This window comes from Sabethes cyaneus, chromosome 1 (genome assembly GCF_943734655.1).
Source record: "Sabethes cyaneus chromosome 1, idSabCyanKW18_F2, whole genome shotgun sequence".
In the NCBI taxonomy this organism is placed as follows: domain Eukaryota; kingdom Metazoa; phylum Arthropoda; class Insecta; order Diptera; family Culicidae; genus Sabethes; species Sabethes cyaneus.
The window spans coordinates 1,810,793-1,833,155 of NC_071353.1; the positions used below are offsets into that span (position 1 = coordinate 1,810,793).

The following is a 22,363-nucleotide window of genomic DNA, read 5'->3' on the forward strand; positions in this document are numbered from 1 at the left end:
GTGACTTATTGCAGAACAACATAAGAATGACGTAAGCCTTCCGTGAAAGCTAACAGTATAGTGACGGAGCCGGAACAGTTCGCGTTTTTATTTCGATTAAAATAGTTAAAAATTTTAATCATTGCATGCTTGCGTAACCTTCCAGCGAAACTGGAATTTTTATTCGACGGGCTTATTTCACTTGAGAAAGTCCGCATCCGGTTAGAATACGTTCTGATAGCTTCTTGAAGAAGCCTTCTTCTAACACAATTTAAGGGCACAGTGATGGTACGAGTAGCTGTCACCTGGTTTGGTTTCTAGAGTGTTTAAATAATGTTTGTTTGAACTCAATTTTACACAAACTGCTACGTGATCTTTTCTTTTAAACATTGAACTCGGACCCATAATTAACGACTTGGCTATAATTTGGCGACTTTCTTCGAAAACGTGGCCCGAATACTGCTCGCGTCGCTTCAGGTGCTAAATCGAAGATCGTATGACATAATGTTTGTAACTTTTCCACTGATAACGGATTTGCCTTGAAGAATAATTACTGAATCGAATCAAGCTGAAATCAATTTTTGGTGTCCTTTCACATACCTGATTTTAAAGTACTCTAGCCGAACGTGTGTTGACATACTTAATGATTGAAACATAAATCAATCTTTCTTTTGAAAGTACCCTTTTGCGGCGGAATGGAATGCCAAACCGGAGGACACCACTCAGTGCCATGATGTTGCGAATTTTAGATAAACATTGGTTGGCAATAGACACATAACACGAATCGGTCAATAATCTACTAAGCCGCTTGAGCCGACTGAGTTTGCATTTTCCGACAACCGCTTGAACTCGCAGAGGTGGCTCGTGGCAAGACAAATCACGACCGTATACAAAAAGTTATGGCAGGACAATGGTGATTTTGTTAATTGATCAAACAAATTGTTTTAAAGGGTAGAGTGATTGTGTACACCGATGCGCAGTGAAACTGGATATTCAACAGGGACTTTCCGAAGATGTCATTTTGTAATTTATTTTTGCTACGCAGAACAGTCCAACAGGAGTAGCGTTAAACAGAAAAATGATGTCGTTTAATTTTCAACAGTGTTGCTAATGTTTTTTATGAAAAAGAACTGAGCAAACAATATTTTCGTTTAAGTCATTACACACACGTTGACAGTTGTTGGAAAACTTACAAAGTTTCTGTTTAGAAAACTAACAAAGCTTGCGAAATGCGTATCTGTCAGAATAATAAATAGGTAAAAGAATTAAAGAAAAAGTTTAGTCCTTTTATAATTTACAGATTCTACTATGACGCTCACCACTGAAACATTTGTCAATGGAACTGTTGAAAATGTGTGATAAGTTTTGCCTGAGGCGGAACCTGAAACCAAAGTGGAAAAACCGCAAGACTTATGCAAATATCGGTTCGGTCTTCGAGGTCAGCTAATTCAAGCTAATGAAAACGCGAACGCTGCTCGTAAAATGAATGGAATGCTCTAGCGAACCAACAATATAAGACGACGAGATTCGTTTTATTATTTTATAGTGAGGATAGATATTTGACAAAATGCGGAACTGTTTGTATTTGTAAGTTAGACCGTAAAAACATGGCTAGAATTCTACATTCTTAATAGAATTGGGACAAAAAACTATATTGCAAAAAATGGCAATTCACAATTATGACGTTTTGGGCATTCAGTCAAACATTTCAGTCAGTCAGTCATTTAAGCGCTTAGAACGGTCAGAAACAAGTTTTTTTTGCAATATGTGATATTAGCGTACCAAACTAGCCTCTCAAAAACAGAAATAAAACCAGCCAAACATCAGCTGGTTTTTTCACCTATACTCAGAGTGTTTCAGCTATGTGTTGGTGACTGTCACATGATGTTAACGCGATTGAAAATTTAGCAAAACAAACCGCAAACTGTTTCAAACCAACTGTTTACGAAAATGTTGCATCGTTCTGTCACGTATGAATTTGTTTTGCTCTTTTACCAGCTTGAGACTGCCATACTCATAACCTGTTCGCTTGAATTTTATACAGGCTCCTGATCTCGAAGAGATCCGGTGAGAAACCGGTAAACCGAAAAAATAATAGAGCCATCGGAAAGTACCAACTCCCAGCAGAACTCTACAAAAATGGCCAAGGATCGAAAGAAGAAGGAGAAACTTCCGGAGGAGTGAATGGAAAGAGTGATTGGTCCCATCTACAAAAAGGGCGATCAGCTAGATTGCTGTAATTACCGCGGCATTACGCTGGTCAACGCTGTCTACAAGATGCTCTCCCAGATTTTGTTACGTCCTCTATCGCCAATAGTAAGAGTATTTGTAGCACAGTACCAGGCGGGCTTTATGGGGGCTCCAAATCCTTTAGAAATGTCGGAAGTACAACGTGCCCACACATTAAATTTTCGTGGATTTCAGGGCAGCATACGATACAGTCGAGCACGAATAACTATGGCAGCTAGTCCTAGCCTTTGCAGACGACCTCGACATCATTACTAGAAACCGTGGGACGGCGGAGGCAATCTACGCCAGACTAAAAACGGAGGCTAGGAGGATAGGGCTACAAATTAATGCGTCGAAGACCAAATATATGGTAGGAAGAGGCTCCCGAGAAAGTAACGTTTGCCGCCCACGGACAGTGACTATTGACGGCGATGAACTGGGAGTGGTTGATGAGTTCGTATATTTGGGATCTCTGGTCACCGCCGATAATAATACGAGTAAGGAGATCCAATGACGCATTCAAGCTGGAAATCGAGCCTACTTTTCCCTTCGCAAGACGTTTCGATCAAGAAGCATACGCCGCCGCACAAAGCTGACGATGTACAAAACGCTAATCAGACCGGTAGTCTTCTACGTACTTGAGACAGTAACTTTACTTACGGAAGTCATACGTCCACCTGCCGTCTTTGAACGAAAGGTGTTGCGGACTATTTTTGGCGGAGTACAGACGGAAAGCGGAGAGTGGCGGAGACATATGAATCACAAGCTACAGGCACTGCTTTGAGAGATTCCCATCGTACACCTGGCGAAAGTTGGGAGATTACGGTGGGCCGGCCACGTCGCAAGGATGCCGGACGACTGTGTAGTGAAATCCGTTCTCTTCAAGAACCCCACCGGCACCGGAATAGAGAGGCTCAACGTGCTAGATGACTCGACCAGGTTGAAACCGACTTGCGTGTGTCGAGACGCGCAACGAATTGGCGACGAGAAGCCCAGGTACGAGTACAATGGAGAGGAATTCTTGATACGGCAAGAGCCACCCCGGCTCTCGGCTGAATAAGTATAAGTAACGAAGATCCCAGAATACTTTCTCGTTTGGTAAACTATTTCGTAACTTCTAGAACCATGAACCCGAAAATTTATTATAGTTTGTGCTGTGGATTTGCTGCAGCAAATCAACCTTGATCAAACACTTGTACAATGACAATGACGTTGCTGTGGTTTGTAAGGAGTAAAATCCTGCCAATGGCTAGGAGCTAAGGCCAGTTGAAGAATACTGGTCAATTGTAAAACATGAATTGAAGAAGGATTTTAGCTGCATTGCATTGGTAATATTTTTATGTTTTTGCGAAATCAAATTAAATCTAAACAAGCACTTTCGCTGCATTTTTCAATTATACGAGTTATTTAAAAAAAAATCTTTGAGTGTTCATATTTTATTTGCAAATTGTTTATTAGTATCTGTCAACTGTTCAGTTTCCAAGTGTGATTGTCAAATAAGTTTTGTATAATTGTTTAGTGCAATCAATAGTGAAGTAAACTCTACAAAGCGTCAACTGCAATTCGAACGAACGTTTTGTTTACCATAGAATGTTCCTCAAACAGTTCCCAGTATATGGCGTATGGGCATAAACCCTATTGAAAGTTGATTTATATGCAAATTACTTCCGTCAACATCCGTTTTTCCAATCACAGCTCCGGCTAGTATCAGCTGTCGGTTACTAGGAGACTTCGTGTTGTACTGTTAACTTTTAAAGAAGCGACTATTGTACTACAAAGTGTGCATTTGGCAAACAGCACTGATGCATTGGTAACAATAATATTCCCACTAGTTTTGATGTTTACACGCAAGCTGTTCTCAAGTCAAGACACTTCGTCAGCAGTTTTATCACAAGAGGGTGACTGCAGAATAGCTATAGCTTCTTCAAATGAAACTTGTGGCATTTTCTACCAGAGTAGGTCAATGCAATAATTTGCATGAACTTTGCAAATTCACGAGTGGATCAGAAAAACCGGATTCACTAAGATTAGTGTCAAAAACACGCATATTTTTATACTCGAAACCTATTGCAACAGTCCCGTTCAGAGCGATTGATCGATGGATGATTGGCCTTTCATAGACCCAGTGACATAGTTTGTAACAAATCGTCTATTCACCCGTGAAAGCCGTATTGTTTTTATTGGACCAAACAACTAAAAATTTGAATCCGACCTATCGCTTATGTTGCGTTGCGCAACACATTACCGCATAGACCCGATGGATTCAGCGTAAAGTAAAAGCCCGTTAGGAAAAGCTCACAAACTCACATAATCAAATGAATCGAATGTGTTTATAGCGCTGCACCAGTTTTGTCATTTTTGTCGGAACCAGTTTCGATCTCGTTTGATGCAGCCCCCCAAAGTGAATGTCTTTTAGGATGACTGCTCCAGATGCAAGGGCGGTTTTGGCTGATTCAGCAGCTGGGCTGGTGCATTTCGGAAAAGGGACAGAATTGATTCAAAAAACCTGTACAAGTGCAAACGAGTTTTTTTTCTCTCTTTACTCTCGCTGAATCAGCACTTTGCCAAGGTCGTCTGGAGCTCCGTTCAAAAGTAGCTTTTTGCACCCTTGAAGTTGCGTCATATGATTGTGATTTTATTAATGAAAGTTTTGCTCTCTTGGAATTGATGGTGGGTTACTATTTGGCTGTTTAAACGATTTTTTATTTTTCGATTTACGTAGAGTTAAGAGAATCGTGGCCACTGAACGTATTTTGGAAAGAAAATTCAGCAACCTGAATTCAACGACAACGACATCGACATCGACATGCAGAAACTGGCTTAACCCACCACTGTTGAACGATTTGCGGCCAGCCAAATCCTTTTCTTTTTTGTAAAATATCACCGTGAAACACAGTTGCAGTTAACACTTCCGACTCTGCAGCTTTTAGACCCAAATGAAGGCCGCGTTGTGTTTTCCTAACGTTAAAGGTTGAAAACTAATTAAGAATAGGGCTTTACTCTGTCAATGATTTCGGAAATGATGAAAGATTTACGTTATTTATAGGTTCCACTGTTGCGTTTCGAACTGAGGTTCCGCTATTTAATTCACTAATCTACTAGTAGCATCAGTGGTTGAAATTTGCCAACTAGAGATCCGGTTGCCACCGGTGCTGAGCAGAGGCTGATCGTTACAGCGGTTTGGCCTTGGTTAAGAAAAACCCCAATAACGGTTTGTTATTGAACTGCGCTTTGTGATGACGCCCAAATCACCGTGACTGCATTGGCGGCAAATTATCACAAGCCCGGAAGATTTTTGGAAAACATCATCTGAAGCAAACGTCGATTGTTGCACAGAATTGAACAAAAAAACAAGCGTTGAATGAATATTTTTTTCAATTCACACGAGAAACGAATTCAAAAAAGGCTATTTCGATTTGCGATTCAACATTCGTGCTTTGAGTGTTGCGGTTTCTCAGCTACAAGTCTACACTCTGACCGACCAGACCCAGCAAATAAATCTGTAGAAAACTTTGGAAAGAACAACGAACAACACAAGCAATTCCGTCACTTTTGGTTCACATCGTAAGAGGAAGTTTTCATGTCACAGTCTAGAGAATTCGAAATATTTTGTCTAGCTTTAATTAACAAAAGCCCCAAAATGGTCATTCAATTACGGCTTTAGGAAACCTTAGAGATCACATTTCTGCTACACGGTAGAGTTTGCTTTAACTTCACGGCTCGAAAATACTAATGGAAAGTACCCATCGGTAGTTACAGTCACCCAAACCATCACGTACGCAGGAAACGTGATTTAGTAACCTTTTCCGTTTTCTTGAGTACTGTCGATTTTTTCTGACCACCACCGTGTTACTGTGCTGTTGCTCTCCTTGTACCGTTTGATGGCCCAACACACCTAAATTTGGTTTACCGGTAGATACTTGAAGGCCCTTGAACATTTCCACCTCAGATGGCATAACGGTTTGTCTAGACTATTGTCTAGCAAGGATTCATTTGCCATTTAACTTAAATTTTTTTTGCCAAGAATAACTTTCAAAAGGACGTATTTAGAAGCAAGATTAATTATTTTTTAAAAATCACAAATGTCAATTACCTCAAAGCTCCGATTTTCCTAATTTTTTATGATTTTATGATAGCTTAAATTTGGCCATAAAATCTAGTCGATGGACACTTTTCGTATACAGTAATGTTCCGATTTTGTCAGCCCCATGTTGAATTTTGGGCTGACAAAATAGGGAAACTGACAAAATCGGGAAATTTTTTTTAAATTTTATCAAAATTCAATACTTGAGACCTCGCAATATCGAAGACTGCTACTAAAAATTAAATTTTAACCCCAAATTGGTCAACCGAAAGCTCAATGAACCGGGCACAGCACACTGGTCCAGAACCATTTTTGGTGCGCATTAGCTTTGAGCGGGAAAACTTGGTTTTAGATATATGGAACCCTTGGAAGAATTTCTTAAAATTAAAAGTTCTATCGTCCAGCGAAATTCAAATTTTGATTAATCCTCCTAAAAGTGCAATAAAAAGTTTATTTTTCTATAATTTCAAAATAACACATTGATGTGTACTGCAAAGTTTTACAGTATATTATTACAAGAAATTTTGATGTAGACAGTAACCTTCTATCTCTTCAGCAAAGAGAGAAACGTTCTATTTCTCATAAATGAAAAATCGGTAAAATCTGTTTTTCTATTTCGGCTGTTTTTGTAGTTGTTGTATAACTTGTTGCTCTTTTACAAAGTTATACAAATAGTAAAAATACACAACATTGCTGAATGTAGTATACATCTATCTTTGCTTGTTTAGGAACTATAGAACTTTTACTATGAAAATATCCTAATTTTGACCCCGAATTACTCGTAAGAAGGCATCATTTTATTCAAAAACTCTCCCCAGACAATCAGAATAGTTTCAAGCAGACTGAAAAGTTTTATATACCATGTTTAAAAGCACAAAAATTAAACAAAATTCATAGGCTGACAAAATCGGGATAAAAAGCTGATAAAATCGAGGGTAGACAAAATCGGAATATTACTGTATTATTTTAAATTTTTGAAATTTGACCAATTTTGTGTAACCTAAACAATATCAAATTCTACACATCGTTTTGAACCAATTTCGCCATATAATTATTTTCTTAGGCCTAGCCGTTCTCGTGTTATTGCAAATTTAAAATCTTAAAATTATATATTAGGTACATTCCACGCAGTGTTCGAGATCCATGTAATAGACCTTTACGGATTTGAAACAAATTTTGTCAGAATAATCGTTTTAAGTCAGGCTTTTACTACCTAAATTTGGTGCCGATTGGTCCTCCCCACGTTTAATGACCACCTCCTTTTTAAAGAAAAAAAGTTTTTGTCAAACCTTTTATTTTCTTTTGCTAATATCTCCGAAAATATGAACGTAAGTGCTGTCAAATATTTTATAATTCGATTTGAAAACTAAATTTACATTTTGCTTTCGATGCGCATAATTTGATCTCAAAAATTTCAAGCCCATCTTGTTTTCCAGATTTTTTTACATTACATTTTGACATTTATTTTCGACATTATTTTTTTTTCTGTTCTTCCTTGCATACAGCAATAAAAGATAAAATAATTGTTTTCCTATGTATCTCTACTAAAATTATTCAGATAAAACTAGTAGCGTGAAAGAAGTGATAATCACAATCATTTTATGGAATGCAATAATGTTCGATTCTTGAGATAATCGGGCAAATAAGGTAAAATCGTACCAATACAACAATCACCAATCAAGTCTCTGAAAAAAAAACAAAAAAGTATTCAATTCACCTATGAGCCTACCAGAGACTTCGCGCAAACAACGTTGGCCATGAACAAAAAGCCCGAAGCGAATGTTGTGAAAACATAAATGAATTGTATCTAAAATTCGTTCAACTGCACTCACCGAAAACACGTGCCGGTACAGAAGTCAGCAAATCTTGACCGGACTGGACTGCATATAGCGTTACCGTGTCGCGTCGCACCGAGAAAAACAGGCTTCGTCCATCGTGTAAGCGCTTGTGAAATTTTTTGTTTTGCTAAATCCTCACCGACACGGCTATACCGCGCTTGGACGCTACGTTTTTGGAATAAGGAGCACCGTCTATCGTTACGGATCAGTTCGTAAACCGTTCATGGTTAGGCACTAGTAGATAATCACCGACCGATGCTTAATTTCTATAGCTCCTCGATCTATCTAGTGCCTGTTGGTGATTGACCTCTTAAACAGTTGAAAGTTGAAGCCTATTTGAGATCCAGCGCCGTCCTTGGGGGTGCCACGATTTTGATATTCATAACGATGCAGACCGGTAAGTGGACAATAGGATCTGAGTCAGTAAATGTTTTTTTTGCACCCTTAGAAGCTGCAGCTGCATTGCAGAGGTTTGATCAACAGATTGAAACAGTGAATCTTTCTAGCGAGTATCGATCCTCACGACTAGTGAAACTTAACCCTCTCTGTCCCAAGGGTGATTTACGGTTTTTGATAATTTAAAAGTTATCATAGACTGATGTTTTTTGAGCGTTTTAGCGGAATACAAAGATTGATATTGAAAAAAACTTTTCCACGATTGAAAAGCAAAGCCGGGGGCTTAAACAGTCATTAGACATTATACCCTTCTTTATCGACAGACTTCGCAGCCGGCTGTTTAGAGTACAGGAAAATTACGGGGCCAGTGTAACGATCCTGCTGACTCTATCTAGCAAGCACCGCCTAGCCGAAATTCGAACATACGACGACTCGCTTGTTACACCAGCGTCGTACCTCGAAGCTAACTGGGCGGTTCCATGATTGAATTCTACTATTAATTTTATTCACGACAGGTACGTATATCGGCCAGGACTTGCAGGATGCAGGCCTCATCAGTGTCTGCTGACGAATTTCAAAAGTGATTATACTAAGCATTCGTAAAGTAAAACTAAAACTAAACAGCTTATACAAAATTGTTTCTGATACTTTCAGAAACAGAAATATTTATTCCTAAATGGCTTAAAAAATTTATCGGCTGATTTTAATATCACAAGTTATGGATTACCTGTGCTACTATGGGGCAGTGAGGGTTAAGAAGTGCATAGCGCAAAATTATTCGAAAATCAAAACCATTTATTCTGAAATCTTTCAGGGGTATTAAAAGCTGTTCAATTATACCATTCTGTGTAGACAACAAAAAATATTTAAACCTTATTAGAAAGGTAACATATTCCAAGACTCATTTGTCTTTTCACGCGGACAAACGTCACAACGGGCAACAATTCCAAAGGAAAACAAAAACGACCAGAAAAAGCACATCGCACGGTCTGAGTATCAAACTAGTTCACGTTTACGAGACCAACGAATAAAAATATCCGAAACAACACGTCGCCGTCGAAGAGAAGCAAAAAAATGTCATCGCCATCCCACGTTCCACAAAACCCAAAAACCAATCCTGCGATGTGATGTAACCCTGACCGAGCGCAAAATCACTGAACGCCTTTTCTGCATAATTTATTCCAAACGTTATGATTTTCGTACCGGTTTCTACTTTTTATAATCTCCGAAAAATAAAAAACTGCCTTAAGCCTTTACCTTCTGTATACTCCTTAGTAGACGGCCACGTTAACGGTTAGTAGTTTGATGCAAAACTTCCAAACACACACAAGCACGCACTGTACACTTCGCTAGAAAACGTCAACACTTTCCACTTCTCGATCTTGGTTCTGTCCGTAAATTCAAAGTTCAAAATTTTTCTTCACACTTGTCTGTTTTCAAACTTATTTAAATTTCTTAGAACATTCCACCAAAAGCTCGAAATCAACACTGCCACGGATGCTGTTCTTTAAGCAACTTTCAGTTTTCGCTCGACCGGACACTTAAACACTATTTTCTGCTACTCCTTCGGGACGAATTGGTCCAGCAACAGGTGGTATCCTATCAGCTTATCCTGTTTAGTTTCTTCTGTTGTAACAACAAACACCACATGCATCGGATAGATAGACAATGCACGACCAGGCAGCGCGCTTCCTCTGAATGCACTTGACTGAGCCGAAAGATGAACGAGAAGTGAGCTTGGCGCCGCTGTCGCACCGGAGTTTTATATCGCCGCCCGAGCTCACTGCTCGCGAGCGGCCATCCGATCGGTCGCGCAGCACCAAATGTCGCGCAACAACATGCGGTGCGAAGATGCTGTACCCTTTGGCTCCACGCCTGAAACGAACAAGCGACCGGACGCTATTTGGTTCAGACGCGCTGTTGGTCGATCGCCAACATTGCGTGCGTAAAGAAGCGGTTTTAGTTGCCGGTCTTTTTTTCGGAGCCTAAGTATTTTCTTTATTGTCCTAAAATGTTTTAAGCTGTTACACCGGCTCTGAAAATGACTAGCAATTAGCCATGTTGACCATGTGGAACTTGTCGCGAGCAGAAAGCGAATTTTTATGCGTTCCTTTGCGAACTTTTCCAGCCAAAATGAACTTTAGTTACATTTTACGATTTGGTACCTGCCAGCTAAGTGAATATTAACGTTATATTAAACTCATTAAAGTGCTCCACCCTAGTAAATATGGTTCTCTGAACTTTTTGCTACATCAATTTTACATCAGATGACAAATAAAAGTTGGAAAGCAGTTTCCTAAATACGGCCATACTGTTAACGCAGAACAACAAAACGTGGAGGTTTACGGTAAGACATTGAGGAAGGTCTGTTATAATTCTCGGTTCTCGATTTGTGTGATTTGTTCGAAATAAAAATTGAATCTCGCAACTGTTAACGTCTATGATAGGTCAATACTAAGAACTTACATTAAAGAGCGAATACGAAACACACATGAAAAAATTTTGCACGCTCATATGGAAAATCCGGATCTATACCATCGTGCTTTAAAAAAAATTGAGAATCTGTAATTCAGCCATCCCAAGAGTGTCGAAAAGGTTCCATGATTGATTGACATTGGATCATAAGCTAGGACCCAAGCAGCACACTTTTGGCACCCCTTCCTTTCCACTATTTCCTCTTCATTCCCTAAAAAATCCTTCTTCATTACTTTCCCTTACCGTCCCTTCATCAATTGTAGAATCATCGTTTCAAAAAAAAATATTAATATATGCCTGACCGCATTTCAAGGTCAAGACTAAAATCACAAGTTTGGACACTTTTGGTACTTTTCGTTGAAGAACCCTCAAGAACTTATTTACGACTGAAATTGGTTCTATATCAAATGCCACAACTGCTTTATAATAACTGTGCTAGTATGGGAGCTTGAAGGAAACCAGGAGCAGCTTGCTGGAGGTCGGAGGAAAAGGTCAAAGCTAATTTCAAACGAAATCCTAATATTTAAACATGTGTATTTAAACATGCTTATTCGACAATATTTGACGATCATGACTGTCTGAAAAGATGTTGGGCAACTCAAGGGGGCTTTTCCTAGCAGCAAACCAATTTATTTCAGTGTTTATGTAAAATCTGTGAAAATTTGGGGTAATTTTTTAAATTTCTTTTGAAGTAAGATTTTTTATTTTTTTTTTGCTTATATCTTCGGAAATATAAGATTTACAATCATATAACAAACTTGAACTTTATTATAGACATCCATGCTTCCAGTAGAAGCCTTCTACTAATGCGTAATGTACCTTTATGGAGACTCAGTATTTCAAGAAGTAAAGGTATCCCGTGGCACGAGAGACCTAAACATTGCATAGCTAAGGTTTATTGAACTGTGTAGTATAGGTATGAAATGGAGAGAGTTGCCTGGAAGGAGCGTCAAACATAGCTCTGGCTCTCTCAAGCTCCCACCTGGCGCCTCCACGCAGATCTAAGTCACGGTCGATGGGCTTACCCGGAAATGCTTCATGTGCTTACTGAAGCAGCTAAGCTAGGAGGTGCGAACTAGAGTGGCTGTTCTCCAGGTGAGGGGCGGCTGAATATGAAATGCTGTATCCCGCAAGCTATACCTTAGATGGCAGACCCATCAGCGGGATGTAGGTATGGCGACCCCGGTGAGGTAGTATACCGAAAACTCAATCACCACGAATAATGAAGAAAGAAATGCAGGACAGAACAATCGGTATAGGACACAGCAAGGGACAAGGAAACGATTAAGGGATAATGATTGGAAATTTGGTACCGGGAATGTCCGAACTCTCTATGAACCGGTACGGGCTGGCTTGCTTGCTCGAGAGCTGCATCAACTCGAAGTGAAGATTGCTGCTATTCAGGAAGTTCGGTGGCCAAAATCCGGAGAAAAGGAGTTCCGTGCAGTAGACACTATTGCAGGCACTTCTTTTAAGTACCACATCTACTACAGTGGTGGTTAAAAAGCAGAACATGGAGTCGGTTTCGTAGTGTTGGGAAAACAAAAGCAACGGGCAAATTAAAGGCAAATTCTTCAACTACAGCCTAATCAACTTATACGCACCGACAAATGATAAATCCGATTATGCTAAGGACGAGTTTTACGACAGGCTTGAGAGGACCTATGGAGAGTGCCCAAAACACGACGTGAAAATCATCATCGGAGATGCAAATGCGCAGATCGGGAAGGAGGCATTCTTCCGTCCAGTCATTGGAAGACATAGCCTTCATCTGTCCACCAATGATAACGGTCTGAGGCTCATAAATTTTGCCGCGGCCAGAGGAATGGCCATCTGTAGCACCTACTTTCCACGTTTGAATATTCGGTAACACACCTGGAGGCATCCAAATGGACACTCTCAAAATGGAGAATGGACAATGGACTAGCTCTCAGATCGATCATGTCTTGATTGTTGACACTTTTCGGATGTTATCGATGTACGGTCTTTTCGGGGACCAAATATCGAATCTGACCACTATCTCGTAGTGAGTAAGATTCGCGCAAGGCTGTCGAACACGGCGAAGGCTCGCACTGAGAAGACGCTGCGTTTCGACATCCAGCGGTTAACGGCAGACGGCGTAGCAGTGGAGTACGCCAGGAAGCTTGACCAACGAATCGCAGAACAGCAGGTAGAAGGAGTAGATATAAATGGGCTGGGAAGGAACATCCATGGTGCCATCGACACAGCTGCGAGAGAGGTGGTAGGCACGATGCGTGGAAGACAGCGTAACAGCTGGTTCGATGCCGAATGCCAGAGAATAACAGATGAAAAGAACCAGGCCAGGAGTCGCATGCTCACTGCGGCAACGCGTCAAAACAGAGAGAGGTTCAGAGATACTAGAGCTGCGGAAAAAAGAATCCATCGTCTAAAGAAAAGCGGCTACGAGTAGCATATTTGTGGACTTTAAAGCGGCGTACGATTCAGTTAAACGAAATGAGCTGCGGCAGATAATGCTAGAACATGGTTTTTCGACGAAACTAGTTACGATGATTCGTACGACGCTGGACGGATCTAAATCATGCGCTAAAATAGCGGGTGAGACCTCAGCTGCTTTCGTGACGTAGGATGGACTGAAGCAAGGGGCTGCACTCTCTAACCTGCTATTGAACACTGCCTTGGAAGGTGCATTACGAAGGGCAAACGTGGAAAGGAATGAAACTATCATCACGAAATCTCACGGTCTTCTTGGTTTTGCGGATGACATCGATATCATCAGAATCAACCGTAGAGCAGTGGAAGAGGCCTTCAGGCCTTTTGAAAGGGAAGCGGCGGGATTGGGACTTACCATTAACACCGCCAAAACGAAGTATATGGTTGCTGGTAGGGAACGTGGGAGCCCAAGTGGTGTTGGTGTCGAGGTGGAGTTAGATGGGGAATGAAATGAAGTAGTGGAGGAATTTATATACTTTGGTACACTCGTGACATGTGACAACGATGTAAGCCGCGAAGTGAAACGACGAGTTGCAGCTGCAAATCGGGCTTTCTACGAATTACGTAGCCAGCTGAAGTCCCGTAGTTTGCAAATTCGCATAAAACTGGCGCTCTACAGAACACTAATCCTCCTGTAGGCCCTTTACGGACACGAATCATGGACGCTAATGGAAGCTGATCGGCGAGTGCTTGGGGTTTTTGAGCGTAAAATTCTGCGATCTATACTTGGTGGCAAACTGGAAAAAGGAGTGTGACGCAGACGTTTGAATCGCGTGCTGTACCAAGTATACAAATATGCTGATATAGTGAAGGTAGTGAATGTAGCATGCTGCGGTGGGCTGGACACGTGGCCAGAATGCCCGACGAAAGAGTAGCCAAAACTATTTTCAGTAGAGAACCAGGAAGAGACCGTAGACTCCGAGGCAGACCCCGCACCCGGTGGGTGTGTGCTGTCGAAGACGATGCACGTTCAGCTGGTGCTCGGTGGGGATTGGAGAACGGTAGCCCAGGACCGACGGTACTGGAGGACCATAATTCGTTTGGCGCAGGGTCGGTAACGGACCGTTGCCACTAAACTCAAAGTAAAGTCTTTAGCATAATTATATTGATTAAACCTCCCAGATTCGATTAACATCGTTTATGTGTCGCAAGAATGTGACAGAACTTTTTGTTCGCTTATAAGCCATACTACTAAATTTCTTTTTCAGTGCTCTTGATTTTGTCCTTTGGTTTCACCGATATGAATATTATGTATAAAATGAACTGGAAATATTCGGTAGTACGCCTAAAAAGTGTGCAAAGATGGGAAGTTCTGTTTTGAAACACTTTTTGGTCTCACTTGCGCCGAGTGCTCTGGAATGTCGGCTTTATTTCGATCAATATATTGAATGTTATTTTTCATGTGTAACTATATTAATATATCAATATATTGAACTTTATTTTTCGTGTGTAACTAGTCAGTACACTAATTACGGTTACGTACCATTAGAAAAACTTCCTTATTGTCTTTTTATGGGCGCCTTATAGAAAGGTGCGTCCAACTTGCAACGCAAATTGAAAATGATTTTAAATTTTAAAATTCAATTGATGTTTGGCATCGTTATAAACAATATATAATTTAAATGTATGTGTTGGGGTTGTAGTTTTGATTTCCAGAAAGGTTCGGTTGGAGAGAATATGGTGAATTATGTACTCTGTTCACACCATTGTGTTTTGTGCTGGGCTTTTTTGCTTTGATTATAGTCATTTTAACATTTTTACCGAGGAAATTTTTAAGAAGAAATTATATTATTGGAGGAAAAATTTTGTTTTAAAATAACGAATCTTTTCGGCTCTTTCAGTTCCTGGGCAGTTTGCTTAAAAAATGAAGCAAATTGTTTACCTCTAAACGTAATATTCTTGTAATATATAACCAACAGGAACTAAGAGGATTTAATAAAAACGGAGTTTAAAAAACGGTGAGATTTCGTTGACCCTCCCCTCGATTCTCTGATCGCCATTTATGTTGGTATTTTAAACCTAAAATAAACAATCTGTTTAAAACAATTATAACTAACTATTACTTTAAGTTTAGAAAAATCGATTACACGAGATATGGACATAATGACGCAACTGTATTTTTATGAAAATTTAAGTAACAAAAAGTCACAGAATAATTTTTATTGCAGCAATTTTCTTTATTTATTATATATGATACGACCGCTTGAACGAGTTGTCAAAATGTCGGGTAAACTGGTTTCAACAAATTTTCCATAACCTTAAGTTATAAAAATATACAAAACTTTCGAACGAGTGGTCAAAATGTCGGGTAAACTGGTCTGAACACAATTTTCATATCCTTGAGCTATAAAAATATTTATAGTTCTTGAACGAGTAGGGAAAATGTCAAGCAAACTGGTCTAAACACATTTTCCATATCTTCTTTAAACTATAAAAATGCTAATAACTCCAAGACCCAAAATACAAAGACCGTCGGTCTTTGCCGTCAGAGGGTTAAAAAATAAATCAGAGAACGAGGATCAATAACAAATTGCATACGCTGCTAGAACTATATCGCTCCACCAAAACGTGGATGTGTTGACGAGGAGAGCGTGGATGAAAATATGGGTATAGCCAAGGTAGTCAATGTCTTTCTTTGTACACATTTCAGAGTTCATTTTTTCGGGCACGTTTCAATTACGACTTTTTGTGCAAAAATCCAATTTCGGCAGCCAAGAATGTTACGAACGACGTAAACCACAATTTTAAGATAAAAACAGCCATTTTTTCTAATTTATTCGTAAATAAACTGATTTGTCGTTAAGTGCTACATACATGGCAGATTCATGAAATTAATACATCAGAACACCTATCTATACTCACCTTGGAATACAAAGTGCTGTTTGCATAGTTTTAAGTTTGCACACCAGAAATTTACAGTTCCTTACAAGTAAATATAAAACACTGCGGCTGCATTGCTTTGTGCAAATTTAAAAAATTAATACGAAACATGCGAATTGACATGGTACATTGACATGACATGGTATGTCATGCAAAAAAATCTAAGCTTTCGTGAAAAATAAAGAGATTTAAAATGGGTCCCTTTTTGCTTGCAGTTTCAATTATTCAAAAAGTAAGCCTCAAGTCAATATTTTTTTCTGAAAAGCTCTTTACTCTTCATTTCCTACTTAAATAATTTAAATAGGTTAAGTGGTTCATTTTTTTAAACGGTCTAATGGCAAAAATGGACCGTAATTTAGATCCCCAAATAAATAAAAAGAGTCCTAAATTTTTCTGAAAGTGTTAAACATGAAGCTTCGCATAAAAAGTTCTATAGTAAGTATCTTCAATATCTCCAAATTCCACTGGGCTAGACTTATGTTTTTGATACCAATTCCAATGGTGTGGTGCTTATTTACGGCACGCATCTTTTTCTAAGGGATTTGACAAAATGAAAAGCATTTTGCATAGATTTTTGGATATAGACGGATGTAAAAGTAATTATCTCTGAATTTCGCTGGGATGAAATTGATCTCTTTTCAACATAAGAAAGTTTTTATCAGCTGGCATTCGCGGCAGAGGTGTTTTCTTATGGCAAATGGTCTTTATTGATATTTTGATCAAATGAACGATGTTTGTTCACTGCACCTGTTTTTTGTATTTGCAGTTTTGACCAAATGAAGATCATTTTATTCTAATTTACGCGACATTAGAAGAGAAAATTTGCGTATAATCATGTCTATTATTGCCATCATCATCGAATTACATACGGAAAGAGCTTTCTTATGGCGAAAAAGTTCAGTTTTATTTTTCTAGCGGTATTGGAAAATCTTGAGATCTTGAAATACTAAATACCTGAAGCATTTTAAAATGTTTTGAAACTTTAGTTGATTTCTCAATTCTGGATACCAACAAGCCAATCTGCGTTTGCCACCACCAGTGTATTTTTTCACGAGTTTTTTTCGAGACATGTTTTTTATTCGTTTTTTTCCTTTTACCTATTTCGCCGCTTAAAAGGGTCAACCACGCCGCAGGATGGCGACTTGTAGTATTTAAATCAGTCATCACGTTGCGTTGTCGTACAGCGAATAGACTTCCAGCATTTACCATGCTCGTAGATCCAGTTCGAGTCGGATAACTTACAGACTCAACGGCATACCTTAGACAAGAAAAACAACTAAACTAAAGGATGCCAGAAAGTCGAATTTTTTTAGTCGACTATCTTTCCATCCTCAGGTTAGTATTCCAGACGACACATCGATCAATATGTAAATAAGATTTTAATTTATAGATTATTTCATTTGATTTCGCTTCCAAATTAGCCAAGTATCAAAGTGGCCGAGTTTTATTATTTTATTTTAAACGACATTCAACATTTAACATGAACGAACAAATCTAAGCCAGCAGCAGCTTAGATCCTGGTCGCAAGGTATTTGCCACCCTAAAGAGCAACGACCTATCCAACCAAGCAAAGTCGAAAGCAAAGACACCTGCAAAAAAATGAGCCATTTTCGAGCCTACGTGACACAGACCACAGACCGCTGCTCCAGAAGCTTGATATCAACTAACCCACAGAACTGAAACCTGTTCCATGTCTGGTTCGAGTCTGTCGCGTTTTCATCTAATTTATTCGCATTTCACACGACCATATGGAACCTCGGGAAGATAGGAATTTCGCTATTCATCCCTATACCGTAAAAGTGGTAGGAAACGTTTTTTTTGGTTAATTTCAGTAAATTTCATCCAGGCGTGGTACTTAACAATTTTTTTTTTCAGTTTTACTCAGATTGTTGTTATAATAAAGTGAGACCCTAATTGACTTTTTTATGCAGCTTTATGGGTCCATAACAGCACAAACGTTCAACGCGAATAGGTCAAGAAGTGGCACGCTACACGGCAGGTCTCGTTTGTATCGAGATCGTTTGTATGTGACATTCCGAGCGTCATGCAACTCGACGGCACTATTAGTAAACAAAGGAAAGGACGCATGAATTACGAATGTTCATGGTAAAGCCGTTTCCCAGCATTATGAATTTTGCACGAGATTATTAATAGGCTACTAATAAAGCGATTTGGAACTGCCCAGTAAGTTTTCGGGGCTAGTGACGTCATAGTCTAATATCCTTTATACAAAAAGCAAGATACGTTTGCATCACGTGACAGGTTATTGATTTGAAATGTTCATAAATTATTTTCCAAAAATTTGACGACAGAGTATGTTAAGTAAGTTAAACGGTAATAACTCGATAGTGAATTCGAGTAAACTTTACAAATTCCTCTCGTTAGAATTTAATTTCATTGGGCACCAAGATCATTAATGCTATGATACTATTACTAACATAGCATGCTGAGAAACCATAGTCTACCTTGAGAAATTAAGCTCGAACCAAAAACACGACACGACGATGAAAGCGGAAATGAATGGAACGTGCGAAGGCGCATTGAGAGCCGAGGCTGATAATGATGTGGATTGTTTTCACCTTCACCGTATTTTCACGGTGCGTTTTCGTATGTGGATAATACAGCCGAAATCGACACCGTTGGTGATTATTACACAACGCTAATAAATTCATTTCCGAACAAAAGCCCTGTTATGGGCTATTCCATTTAGTTGATTCAAGTGGTTCATCAAAATAATTGTTTCGTTTGTGTATTTAACGAATAGCTTTCAGGCACTATTTTTTAACATAAGCACAAGTCTACTACGCAAAAAATACATTTCGGTTAGAGCAAGAACAAAATCGAAATTCACATGTTAGTAAATAAAAACAAAAACTTTAATACACGCAGTCGAAAATATTAGCACCATTCAACTTGATTGACTATTTAGAGGACATCCTTCCGGAGTAGTTAGCATGTCTGAACAGCAGTTTCCATAGTCGTTGAACTATAAACAAACTCACTTGGCGAACTCTCGAAGTAATCATAATTGTTTGTTCAGCGACTGTCCCTAATGTCCAATTAGCATTAACATTCGCAGTAAATCAACCTTTTACTGGCATTTCAACTGCACTTTGCTGCAAATTAGCTTATTTGCTATTGTAAATTTGCATCCAAAATTTAATTAGAATTCTTCTTGTCAGCTACAAGTAAGCATTGTCAGCATTGTCAGTAAGTAGCAAGATACCATTGGAAACGACAAATTTAAAAGAGCACAGAAACTTTTTATTCTGAGTAAGTATGTGGGTATGCTCCAACATCCTAGGCTCAGCTTAGAATCAAAACATGATTGCCTTCGATGAATATCTCTCAAGATATCGACATAGGTATCTTAGAATTGACGACATAAAGTATGCAATAAATTTGCAAAATCAGGAAACTGGCTACCGGCCTGCTAAAATTAGCCGACAGCACTGTGATACCATCTTGCCTTCAATTTTTCCTTCGAGCAGGAATGTCACTAAATAAAACTAAACTTTTTATCACTAGTTATTGATTTTTGCACGGTGACTGAAAGCACTTGCAACAGACGTCTACGTAGTATGTAATAAGATGCGACTTTGCGACTTGATTAGCAGAAGCATTAATTTTCGCTTTCTTCGGTCTCGTGCTCACGCCCATATCTAACTTACTTTCCGAATGGCGCATATTGACCGTGTTGTCATGGGCGCTACAGTTCAAGCTGGACGAACACAGGTGAAGATGATGCTTGCAAGAAACTAACATTTTATATGAGGTTATGATTTTGAGGTTACGCCGTGGTACGCCGAAATACAGAGCGGTGATAAAAAAAGAAAGTAATGGCTAATACTTCCAACACCAAAATATTGTTTCCATTGGAATAAGAGAAAAGTGTATTCCACTGAGTCATAAACCCCCGGCAAGTCCGTATATTGTTGATGGCCATCAAATGAAAATAGTTTAAATCATTAATTATTTATATGCATTTATTATTAACTATGTCTCTAACACTCCAAAGCAAAAATGAAGTTAGCCAAATTTAACCGAGCCTACACGATGTAAAAGCGAAAGTGATTGCGTAATTGTGAATGAGTTTTTCTTTGAGAATCAAATCATTAACACCAGTATGCTATCAAAATATTATATCCGATATACTACGATATACTATTTTTTGTTCCCTTTTTTACAGAACAAGCATAAATTTTTCAATAAACATTTGATCAGAAAAAAAGATGCCACTAATTCTACTACCGTAAATATTAAAGTAACACTACCGTAAATATTAATGTAACACTTCTGAAGAAAATTCACATAAAAAAATCAGAATAGATCATAAAAGGAGATCACGAAAGAGTAGTTAAGGCAAGGCTTAAGATTATTAAAGAAAGTTAGAGGATGTGGTAAATGAGAAATGTCAAATAAGATCGTTGAAGAAGTGCATCAAATTCAAAGGGGAGGGCAAAGATAGCCTTCGGAAGATCAGTGGCGCACGTCAGAAAACCATTTAAGCAACAAAGTTTAAATATGCGCTTGCACAAAGATATACCTCGTGGGAGTTGGTACACCCCTTGCATATCATGAATAATGCGGTGCTCAATTCAATTTTTTGCGGGTTTGACTTTGGCTTCTCATTCGAGAAACGTTTATTTTGACATTTAAATATTTTTAATATATTTATATTGAATACACAGTGATTTGGCAATTTCATCACGATGATAAAAATATTCGATGGTCTCGGAACGTGAAATATTTTGAACCCATGTAATTTATTATTCATGTATTCTAAAACCGAAGAAAGAATTATTCTGATATCATAATATTATTTGAATCAATTGGATTCAAACATGGCGGTTTCTATGGTAATGATTGTGCCATTATTTTTGTAACCTATTCTTGAACGAAATATAGGGCTCATAACTGACTACAATGATTTTGATTCATCTAATAGCAATGCTTTTATGCAGAGGTCACTTCGTTTTCATTTGTCCACCACAGATTCTATGATGTTTTAAAATTACAATTGACGAAAAAATCCTTCTACACATATGGCCAAATCTCAATCGTTACAGAGTTATTAAACACTAGTTGAGCACGAATCTTACGATCCGGAATATATAGATGTCTGTTCAGAATTCAGAAAACTGCGGATACATTCTATTGGCCAGTGTTTGCGAAGATGTTTAATCTTTGTGTTAGTTTTTTGAGTTCTTATATTGCATAATATAGCTCTAAGATGTTGTACATAAAAGAGTCATAGCCGGAAACTGAAACAAATAGTTTTTTATGGTCGTATTGAATTTTATCTAACTGAATAAAAACATTATCTCCACTGTGCTGATGCTATAGGCGGGCAATATGGCTCTTTTGTGTGAGTGGCTCTGAACCGTCTACTGTCTGCCGCAAACCGATTCATATGGTCGGTGTTAAGTCAGACAGAACCAAGTGACAAAAGTCGAGAAAAACTGACTTGAAAAACACATTCAAAGTTTGCTGCATTCGAAATCATCTTCTAACTCTGGCTGTTTGCAACATTTATGTAGTCTGATTAGAGTGAAAATTCTTGATCATTTGCTATCATAAACTCATTTTTTAAAATTTTGCGACTTGGTCCGGTCTAATTTAACACCGACCATATGATATCGTAGTCTATCATATGACCATATGCTATCGTAGTCTGTCGTATAAAAACAGAAGGTCAAATTTCGATAACGAAATTAGCACCCAGGCTTTGCTTTGCTACATTATATCGCGACAAGCAATCGAGTTGAGCAGGCGAGTCGAGCAGTCGAGTCGAACAGTCAAGTCGAGCAGTCAAATCGAGCAGTCTAGTCGAGCAGTTAAATCAAGCTGTTCAGTTAAGCAGTCCGGTCGTGCATTTGAGTCGAGTAGTCGTGTCGAGCAGTTCAGTCGAACAGTTCAGTTAAGCAGTCCAGTCGAGCAGTCTAATCGACCAGTCCACTCGAGCAGTCTAGTCAACCAGTTGAGCAATCGAGCAGTCCAGCAGCTGACC

General features: G+C 38.9%; 1 protein-coding gene across 2 annotated transcripts in view; it reads right to left on the reverse strand.

The window, feature by feature from the left end:
* LOC128732865 (elongation of very long chain fatty acids protein 7) overlaps positions 1-10,241 on the reverse strand; it is a 41,718-nt gene extending 31,477 nt beyond the window's left edge. For both annotated transcript variants that reach the window (XM_053826281.1, XM_053826280.1), the window contains exon 1: positions 9,784-10,241. The gene's annotated coding sequence lies outside the window, so the exon portion shown is untranslated. The remainder of the gene's footprint in view (positions 1-9,783) is intronic.
* Positions 10,242-22,363: the final 12,122 nt, after the last annotated feature.